This window comes from Caretta caretta, chromosome 6, assembly GCF_965140235.1.
Source record: "Caretta caretta isolate rCarCar2 chromosome 6, rCarCar1.hap1, whole genome shotgun sequence".
In the NCBI taxonomy this organism is placed as follows: Eukaryota; Metazoa; Chordata; order Testudines; family Cheloniidae; genus Caretta; species Caretta caretta.
Genome location: NC_134211.1, coordinates 23,981,906 through 23,992,248, shown reverse-complemented (window position 1 = coordinate 23,992,248; position 10,343 = coordinate 23,981,906).

Genomic DNA, 10,343 nt, shown 5'->3' with positions numbered 1-10,343 from the left:
ATGTGGGCAAGACTCACCAGCTAGACGCTTGAGAAAGAATTTTCTGTAGTAACTCAGAGATCTCCCCATCTAGTGTCCCATCTCCAGCCGTTGGGGATATTTGCTAATCGCAATCACAGGTGGGCCATATGCCATTGCAGGCAGTCTCATCATACCACCCCTCAAACTTATCAAGCTGAGCCTTAAAACAAGTTAGGTTTTGTTTCCCCCCTACTCCTCTTGGAAGGCTGTTCCAGAACTTCACTCCTCTGATGGTTAGAAACCTTTGTCTAATGTCAAGCCTAACTTATAGATGGCCAGTTTATACCCATTTGTTCTTGAGCCAGCTCTTCTCCCTCACTGGTGTTTATCCCTTTGATTTATTTATAGAGAGCAATCATATCTCCCCTCAACCGTTGGCTTGTTTAGCCAGAAAAAAACCAAGCTTCTTAAGTCTCCTCTCATAAGGTAGGCTCTCGGTTCTTCTGATTATCACAGTAGCCCTTCCCTGCACCGTCTCTGGTTGATTGTGCAGTGTTGCTGATGAGTGATGAGCTGAAGGCAATCGTGCAGAAAGGCTCTGACATCCAGTAATAGACTATTGCATGGCACAGGAGAGCTGGTTGAAAAATCTCATTTTATTTCAGCAAAAATGTCAAATACAAAGATCTTGTCTTTAAGTGGTTCATGGAAAATGTCAAGTTTTTGACCAAAAAAAATCAAAACAAATGTTTGGTACATTTTAGATTTGCATTTTGTCTTGGTTTTCAAAAATCAAAGAGAAACGAAAACTGCAGTTAGAAATGAAGCCAAATGACAATTTTTGGTTTGAATTTTTTTCATTGACAGTTTAGTGGAAATTGAACCATTTTGGGGACACATTTCACCAACACTGTACTTTTTGGTTGGGGGAAAAAAAAATTCAACTGAAAAATTACAACCAGCTGTAGTTACGAGTAGCAGTGACTACTGTCCAATGAGATAACAAATTCAGTCTGCCTCTGTTTCAGCTTTGAATCACTTGAGTATCTCCTGAGTGAAATCTAAGGTTTTATTCCACCAGTCCCTAAAAAGGAGGTGAATCATAGATTTCACAAACGGAAAAGGCCTGTTAGGTCATGCCTGTCAGTGCAGAATTGTTCCGTACAGCACAGCGTCTCGTGTTTCATCCAGTCTATTTTAAATTGTGCCAGGGGATCAGGTTTCCATCATTGTTCCATAGGCGAATATGGATACTCTCTGATATTCAGCCTAAGTTTTCCTTCTCTTTAATGTCATCCCATGTTCACTCAGTGTCAAAGGACCACACGGTGTCTCTCCATCTGGTGCATATTTATGTCCATCCAATAGGAAAACATTGCACATGATCAACCATTGCCTCCATCAGAAATGAATGTTGTTTGCTGTTAGTATTTAAATTTTGGTCTTATTTTTCATGATGACAGAGGCCAAGAAAAATTCATGGATAAGAATTATGGTAACACTGCTGTGGGCATCAATGCATTTGGAACTGGTCAGAGTTTGATAACGAAATGTTAACAGTCCCAGGGAACGAGGAGGGTGTTGTGCATTAGAGGCAAAATGCTGCACACGAGCATGAGAAAAACATGGAAACATGAGATCCGCAGATTCTAGGCACAAACTCTCTAGCCCCAGTGAATGAACAAGAGAAGGATCATGGGGAGAGGAGGAAAAAAGGTGGATGGTTTCTATTTCAATGTGATCAGAAAACAACTTTTGAAAAATGATTTACAAATTCCACTCCTGCCAATGCTGTTTTCTCGGATAAATAAATAGATGGATGAACATCATTTGATGGTGAGAAGAATTTTTTCCCCACGTGTGTGTGTGTGTGTGTGTGTGTGAATAAAAAGGTAGAAAACAGCCTAACATTTCTTACGATCCTGTTGTACACTTGAAAGTTGAGTGTTTATTCAAGATTTTTATTAAATGCATGCACATCGTCAGGCAATTTATTAAGTTCAGAGTCCACTGAAGTCCAGGGAAAGATTTCCATTGATTTCAAAGGGTTTTGGATCATCCCCTTAAGGAAGCTAGTACATAAAACCTCTGGCGATGTAACATTGCTCCTAAAAAGTGTTTTCCCAGGTGCCATGGCTCTGAGAAGAGAGGTCATTCATTTTAGTTCCCAAGTTGCCTATATTACAAATAAACTCGGAAACTCCTATTTACATCAAGAATGAATGACGAATCCAAGGTAGAGAGAGTGATTCCCGCTAGAAGATCCCACCACATTTTCAGTTTCTTGCAGGAATGATTGTTTTCTGTTCCTCATTTTGGTCTTTGTCAAGTGTCGTGTCCCACGTTTGGGCCTTTGTAGGTTAAGAAATACACACTTTGGTCCCCTCTCTCTCTCTCTGTCTCCTCCCTCCCTCCATTCCCAGCTCTGAGGGGGGCGTTCTTTAGTGGTCACAGATCCTTCTGCCCCTTTCTATTCTAGTCTGTCCCTGTCCCAGTCCTGTCTCTTTCCCACCCCCCCTTCCCTGCCTCCTCAGCTCAGTCTCCTCTCCTAGGGTATGTCTACACTACGGAATAAGGTCGAATTTATAGAAGTCGGTATTTTAGAAATTGGTTTTATATATTCAAGTGTGTGTGTCCCCACAGAAAGTGCTCTAAGTGCATTAAGTGCATTAACTCAGCGGAGTGCTTCCACAGTACCGAGCGTTGCACTGTGGGTAGCTATCCCACAGTTCCAGCAGTCTCCGCTGCCCATTGGAATTCTGGGTTGAGATTCCAATGCCTGATGGGGCTAAAACATTGTCGTGGGTGGTTCTGGGTACCACCATTGTCAGGCCCCCCTTCCCTCCCTCCCTCCGTGAAAGCAAGGGCAGACAATCGTTTCGCGCCTTTTTACCTGTGCAGACGCCATACCACGGCAAGCATGGAGCCCGCTCAGGTAACCGTCACCGTATGTCTCCTGGGTGCTGGCAGACGCGGTACGGCATTGCTACAGTAGCAGCAACCCATTACCTTGTGGCAGCAGATGGTACAGTACGACTGGTAGCCGTCCTCGTCATGTCTGAGGTGCTCCTGGCCACGTCGGCTGGGAGCGCCTGGGCAGACATGGGCGCAGGGACTAAATTTGGAGTGACTTGACCAGGTCATTCTCTTTAGTCCTGCAGTCAGTCCTATTGAACTGTCTTATGGTGAACAGGCAGGCGATACGGACTGCTAGCAGTCGTATTGCATCATCTTCTGCTGGGCAGGCAAGAGATGAGGATGTCTAGTAGTCCTACTGCACCATCTTCTGCTGAGCAGCCAGGAGATGTGGATGGCATGCAGTCCTTCTGCACCGTCTGCTGCCAGTCAAAGGTGTAAAAGATAGATGGAGTGGGTCAAAACAAGAAATAGACCAGATTTGTTTTGTACTCATTTGCCTCCTCCCCTGTCTAGGGGACTCATTCCTCTAGGTCACACTGCAGTCACTCACAGAGAAGGTGCAGCGAGGTAAATCTAGCCATGTATCAATCAGAGGCCAGGCTAACCTCCTTGTTCCAATAACAACGATAACTTAGGTGCACCATTTCTTATTGGAACCCTCCATGAAGTCCTGCCTCAAATACTCCTTGATGTAAAGCCACCCCCTTTGTTGATTTTAGCTCCCTGAAGCCAACCCTGTGAGCCGTGTCCTCAGTCGCCCCTCCCTCCGTCAGAGCAACGGCAGACAATCGTTCCGCGCCCTTTTTCTGTGTGGACACCATACCAAGGCAAGCATGGAGCCCGCTCAGCTCACTTTGGCAATTAGGAGCACATTAAACACCACACGCATTATCCAGCAGTATATGCAGCACCAGAACATGGCAACGCGATACCGGGCGAGGAGGCGACGTCAGCGCGGTCACGTGAGTGATCAGGACATGGACACAGATTTCTCTGAAAGCATGGGCCCTGACAATGCATGCATCATGGTGCTAATGGGGCAGGTTCATGCTGTGGAACGCCGATTCTGGGCTCGGGAAACAAGCACAGACTGGTGGGACCGCATAGTGTTGCAGGTCTGGGACAATTCCCAGTGGCTGCAAAACTTTCGCATGCATAAGGGCACTTTCATGAAACTTTGTGACTTGCTTTCCCCTGCCCTGAGGCACATGAATACCAAGATGAGAGCAGCCCTCACAGTTGAGAAGCGAGTGGCGATAGCCCTGTGGAAGCTTGCAACGCCAGACAGCTACCGGTCAGTTGGGAATCAATTTGGAGTGGGCAAATCTACTGTTGGGGCTGCTGTGATGCAAGTAGCCCACGCAATCAAAGATCTGCTGATATCAAGGGTAGTGACCCTGGGAAATGTGCAGGTCATAGTGGATGGCTTTGCTGCAATGGGATTCCCTAACTGTGGTGGGGCCATAGACGGAACCCATATCCCTATCTTGGCACCGGAGCACCAAGCCGCCGAGTACATAAACCGCAAGGGGTACTTTTCAATAGTGCTGCAAGCTCTGGTGGATCACAAGGGACGTTTCACCAACATCAACGTGGGATGGCCGGGCAAGGTGCATGACGCTCGCATCTTCAGGAACTCTGGTCTGTTTCAAAAGCTGCAGGAAGGGACTTTATTCCCAGACCAGAAAATAACTGTTGGGGATGTTGAAATGCCTATATGTATCCTTGGGGACTCAGCCTACCCCTTAATGCCATGGCTCATGAAGCCATACACAGGCAGCCTGGACAGTAGTCAGGAGCTGTTCAACTACAGGCTGAGCAAGTGCAGAATGGTGGTAGAATGTGCATTTGGACGTTTAAAGGCGCGCTGGCGCAGTTTACTGACTCGCTTAGACCTCAGCGAAACCAATATTCCCACTGTTATTACTGCTTGCTGTGTGCTCCACAATATCTGTGAGAGTAAGGGGGAGACGTTTATGGCGGGGTGGGAGGTTGAGGCAAATCGCCTGGCTGCTGGTTACGTGCAGCCAGACACCAGGGCGGTTAGAAGAGCACAGGAGGGCGCGGTACGCATCAGAGAAGCTTTGAAAACCAGTTTCATGACTGGCCAGGCTACGGTGTGAAAGTTCTGTTTGTTTCTCCTTGATGAACCCCCCCGCCCCTTGGTTCACTCTACTTCCCTGTAAGCTAACCACCCTCCCCTCCTCCCTTCGATCACCGCTTGCAGAGCCAATAAAGTCATTGTTGCTTCACATTCATGCATTCTTTATTCATTCATCACACAAATAGGGGGATGACTACCAAGGTAGCCCAGGAGGGGTGGTGGAGGAGGGAAGGAAAATGCCACACAGAACTTTAAAAGTTTACAACTTTAAAATTTATTGAATGCCAGCCTTCTTTTTTTTGGGCAATCCTCTGTGGTGGAGTGGCTGGTTGGCCGGAGGCCCCCCCACCGCGTTCTTGGGCGTCTGGGTGTGGAGGCTATGGAACTTGGGGAGGAGGGCAGTTGGTTACACAGGGGCTGTAGTGGCAGTCTGTGCTCCAGCTGCCTTTGCTGCAGCTCAACCATACACTGGAGCATAGTGGTTTGGTCCGCCAGCAGCCTCAGCATTGAATCCTGCCTCCTCTCATCACGCTGCCACCACATTTGAGCTTCAGCCCTCTCTTCAGCCCGCCACTTACTCTCTTCAGCCCGCCACTTACTCTCTTCAGCCCGCCACCTCTCCTCCCGGTCATTTTGTGCTTTTCTGCACTCTGACATTATTTGCCTCCATGCATTCATCTGTGCTCTGTCAGTGTGGGAGGACAGCATGAGCTCGGAAAACATTTCATCTCGAGTGCGTTTTTTTTCTTTCTAAGCTTCACTAGCCTCTGGGAAGGAGAAGATCCTGTGATCATTGAAACACATGCAGCTGGTGGAGAAAAAAAAAGGGACAGCGGTATTTAAAAAGACACATTTTATAAAACAGTGGCTACACTCTTTCAGGGTAAACCTTGCTGTTAACATTACATACATAGCACATGTGCTTTCGTTACAAGGTCGCATTTTGCCTCCCCCCACCGCGTGGCTACCCTCTCAACCCTCCCCCCTCCCTGTGGCTAACAGCGGGGAACATTTCTGTTTAGCCACAGGCAAACAGCCCAGCAGGAATGGACTCCTCTGAGTGTCCCCTGAAGAAAAGCACTCTATTTCAACCAGGTGACCATGAATTATATCTCACTCTCCTGAGGATAACACAGAGAGATAAAGAATGGATGTTGTTTGAACGCCAGCAAACATACACTGCAATGCTTTGTTCTACAATGATTCCCGAGTACGTGTTACTGGCCTGGAGTGGTAAAGTGTCCTACCATGAAGGACGCAATAAGGCTGCCCTCCCCAGAAACCTTTTGCAAAGGCTTTGGGAGTACATCCAGGAGAGCCGCGAATGCCAGGGCAAAGTAATCCTTTCACATGCTTGCTTTTAAACCATATATAGTATTTTAAAAGGTACACTCACCGGAGGTCCCTTCTCTGCCTGCTGGGTCCAGGAGGCAGCCTTGGGTGGGTTCAGGGGGTACTGGCTCCAGGTCCAGGGTGAGAAGCAGTTCCTGGCTCTCGGGAAAACCGGTTTCTCCGCTTGCTTGCTGTGAGCTATCTACAACCTCCTCATCATCATCATCTTCTTCATCCCCCAAATCTGCTTTCGTATTGCCTCCATCTCCATTGAAGGAGTCAAACAACACGGCTGGGGTAGTGGTGGCTGAACCCCCTAAAATGGCATGCAGCTCATCATAGAAGCGGCATGTTTGAGGCTCTGACCCGGAGCGGCCGTTCGCCTCTCTGGTTTTCCGGTAGGCTTGCCTCAGCTCCTTCAGTTTCACGCGGCACTGCTTTGGGTCCCTGTTATGGCCTCTGTCCTTCATGCCCTGGGAGATTTTGACAAAGGTTTTGGCATTTCGAAAACTGGAACGGAGTTCTGATAGCACAGATTCTTCTCCCCATACAGCGATCAGATCCCGTACCTCCCGTTCGGTCCATGCTGGAGCTCTTTTGCGATTCTGGGACTCCATCATGGTCACCTGTGCTGATGAGCTCTGCATGGTCACCTGCAGCTTGCCACGCTGGCCAAACAGGAAATGAGATTCAAAAGTTCGCGGTTCTTTTCCTGTCTACCTGGCCAGTGCATCTGAGTTGAGAGTGCTGTCCAGAGCGGTCACAATGGAGCACTCTGGGATAGCTCCCGGAGGCCAATACTGTCGAATTGTGTCCACAGTACCCCAAATTCAAGCCGGCAAGGCCGATTTAAGCGCTAATCCACTTGTCAGGGGTGGAGTAAGGAAATCGATTTTAAGAGCCCTTTAAGTCGAAATAAAGGGCTTCATTTTGTGGACGGGTGCAGGTTTACATCGATTTAATGCTGCTAAATTCGACCTAAAGTCCTAGTGTAGACCAGGGCTTAGTTACTCCCAGTCTTCATCCCCCTGTGTTCCTCATCCTAGGCCTTGTTTCCTTGCCTGTCCAATCTAGTCTCCCTGGCAGAGTTCCAATATTCTCCCCACTCTGACTCTTCATCCCAGTCTCCCTCCACCCCCAGACTCATTCAATCTCACTCCCCCTGCCCAGCCCCAGTCTCCCACTCTAGGTTCCTTGTCCCAGTCTGCTTGCCCAGCCAGTCCCAGGCTCCTTCCCATCTGCTCATCTTATCTCAGTTTGCCACCCACTAGTTCCCAGTCTCAGCCCTGGTCTACACTAGGGGTTAGGTCGAATTTAGCCATGTTAGGTCAGTTTTAAAATGAATGCGTCTACACAACCAACCCCGTTCCGTCGACCTAAAGGGCTATTAAAATTGACTTCTGTACTCCTCCCCGGCGGGGGAGTAGCCCTAAAATTGACCTTGCTAGGTTGAATTTGGAGTAGTGCAGACGCAATTCGATGGTATTGGCCTCCGGGAGCTATCCCAGAGTGCTCCAATGTGACTGTTCTAGACAGCACTTTGAACTCCAATGCACTAGGCAGGTACACAGTAAACGCCCCGGGAAATTTTGAATTTCATTTCCTGTTTGGTCAGCGTGACAAGCTCAGCAGCACAGGTGACCATGCAGTACCCCCAGAATTGCAAACGAGCTCCAGCATGGACCGAAAGGGAGACACTGGATCTGATTGCTGTATGGGGAGAAGAATCTGTGCAGGCCGAACGCCGATCAAAAAGAAGAAATGCTAATATATATGCCAAAATTGCACAGGGCATAGTGGAGAGAGGCTACAACAGGGGCACACAGCAGTGCCGTGTGAAAGTCAAAGAGCTCAGGCAAGCCTACCAAAAGACAAAGGAGGCAAACGGTCACTCCAGGTCAGAGCCCCATACATGCCGCTTCTATGAACAGCTGCATGACATTCTAGGGGGGACCCTACCACTACCCCACCACTGTCCATGGACACCTGCGAGGGGGCAGTCTCCCACAACAGGGAGGAGGATTTTGTAGATGAGGAGGAGGAGAATGTGCAGCAGGCAAGCAGTGAATCCGTTCTCCCCAGCAGCCAGGACCTTTTCATCACCCTGGAGCCAATACCCTCCCAAGGCGGGATCCCCGACCCTGAACCCGGAGAAGGCAGCTCTGGTGAGTGCACATTTTTAACTACAGTACAGGGTTTAAAAGCAATAGTGTTTAATGTTTGATTTGCCCTGAAGAATTGGGATGCATTCACGACCAGTATAGCTACTGGAAAAATCTGTTAATGTGTCAGGGGATGGAGCTGGAATCCTCCAGGGACATCTCCATGAAGCTCTCCTGGAGGTACTCTGAAAGTCTTTTCAGAAGGTTTCTGGGGAGGGCTGCCTTATTTCATCCTCCACGGTAGGACACTTTACCACGCCAAGCCAGTAGCAAGTAGTCTGGAATCATTGCAGCACAAATCATGGCAGCGAATGGTCCTGCGTTTTGGTCGCATTCAAGCAACATTCGGTCTTTATCTTTCTGTGTTAGCCTCAGGAGAGTGATATCATTCATGGTCATCTGGTTGAAATAGGGGAATTTTTGTAAGGGAACAGTAAAAGGACCCCGCTGAGTTCTTTGTGCTTGGCTAAAAGGGATCATCCCGGAGAATAGCCACACGGCGCGGGGAGGGGAAAAGTGATCATCCTAGACAATAGCCAGGCGGTGGGGTGTGGGGAAGTGTGTGCTGCGCATCCACCCGAAAACTGCAGCCCCTCCTTTTAAATGTGAAACCCAACCAGCATTGCTTGCTATGGGAAAGGATGGCGCTGCAGTTTGAAACCATTCCCACATGTTATGAAGGCGGAGGAAGCCAACCCCACGTACCAAAAGGCTGCCTGGAAACTGAATTCTGTTGCCAAGCCATGTGTGATGTGTCACCATACGGGCAGGCACTCAATATAAAAGGAAAAATGCGACCTTGTACCTAAAGCACATGTGCTGTCTGCTGTGAATTGCTTGACTCACTGTGAAAGAGTCTCCCTTTTGTTCTCAGAAATGTATCATCTTAAATTTTACTCTCCTTTTTTATCCCCCCCACAGGTGCAAATGTTTCTATGCTCCCCCTATCATCTCTGTCCCTGATGTTATCGCAGATTAGAAGGCAAAAAAAGCGCACTTCCAATTACACGTTTTCCGAGCTCATGCAGTCCTCTCGCACTGATAGGACACAGCTTAATGCATGGAGGCTTTCAGTGGCAGAGGCCAGGAAAGCATTAAGTGAGTGCAAAGAGCAGAGGCAGGAGGCAATGCTGAGGCTAATGGGGGAGCAAACAGACATGATGAGGCATCTGGTGGAGCTGCAGGAAAGCCAACAGGAGCACAGACCCCTGCCGCATCCATTGTATAACAACCTGCCCTCCTTCCCAATTTCCATATCCTCCTCACCCAGATGCCCAAGAACACAGAGGGGGAGGCTCCAGGTACCAGCCACTCCACTCCAGAGGATGGCCAAGCAACAGAAGGCTATCATTCAAATAGTTTTGATTTGTAGTGTGGCTACAATAAGCAATGTGGCCTTGTCCTTCCCTCCTCCCACACCCCACCCCACCCGGACTACCTTGTCAGTTATCTCACTTTTTTTTTTAATTAATAAAAAAAGAATGCATGGTTTCAAAACAATAGTTACTTTATTTCGAAGCGGGGAGGGTGGTTGGCTTGCAGGGAATTAAAATCAATAAAGGGGGCAGGTTTGCAGCGAGGAGAAACACACACAGCTGTCACACCATAGGCTGGCCAGTCATGAAACTGGTTTTCAAAGCCTCTCTGATGCTCAGCGCACATAACTGTGCTCTTCTAATTGCCCTGGTGTCTGGCTGCTCAAAATTGGCTGCCAGGCGATTTGCCTCAACCTCCCACCCCTCATTAAACATCTCCCCCTTACTCTCACAGATATTATGAAACACACAGCAAGCAGCAATAACAATGGGAATGTTGGTTGCGTTGAGGTCTAACCTAGTCAGCAAACAGCGCCAGTGAGCTTTTAA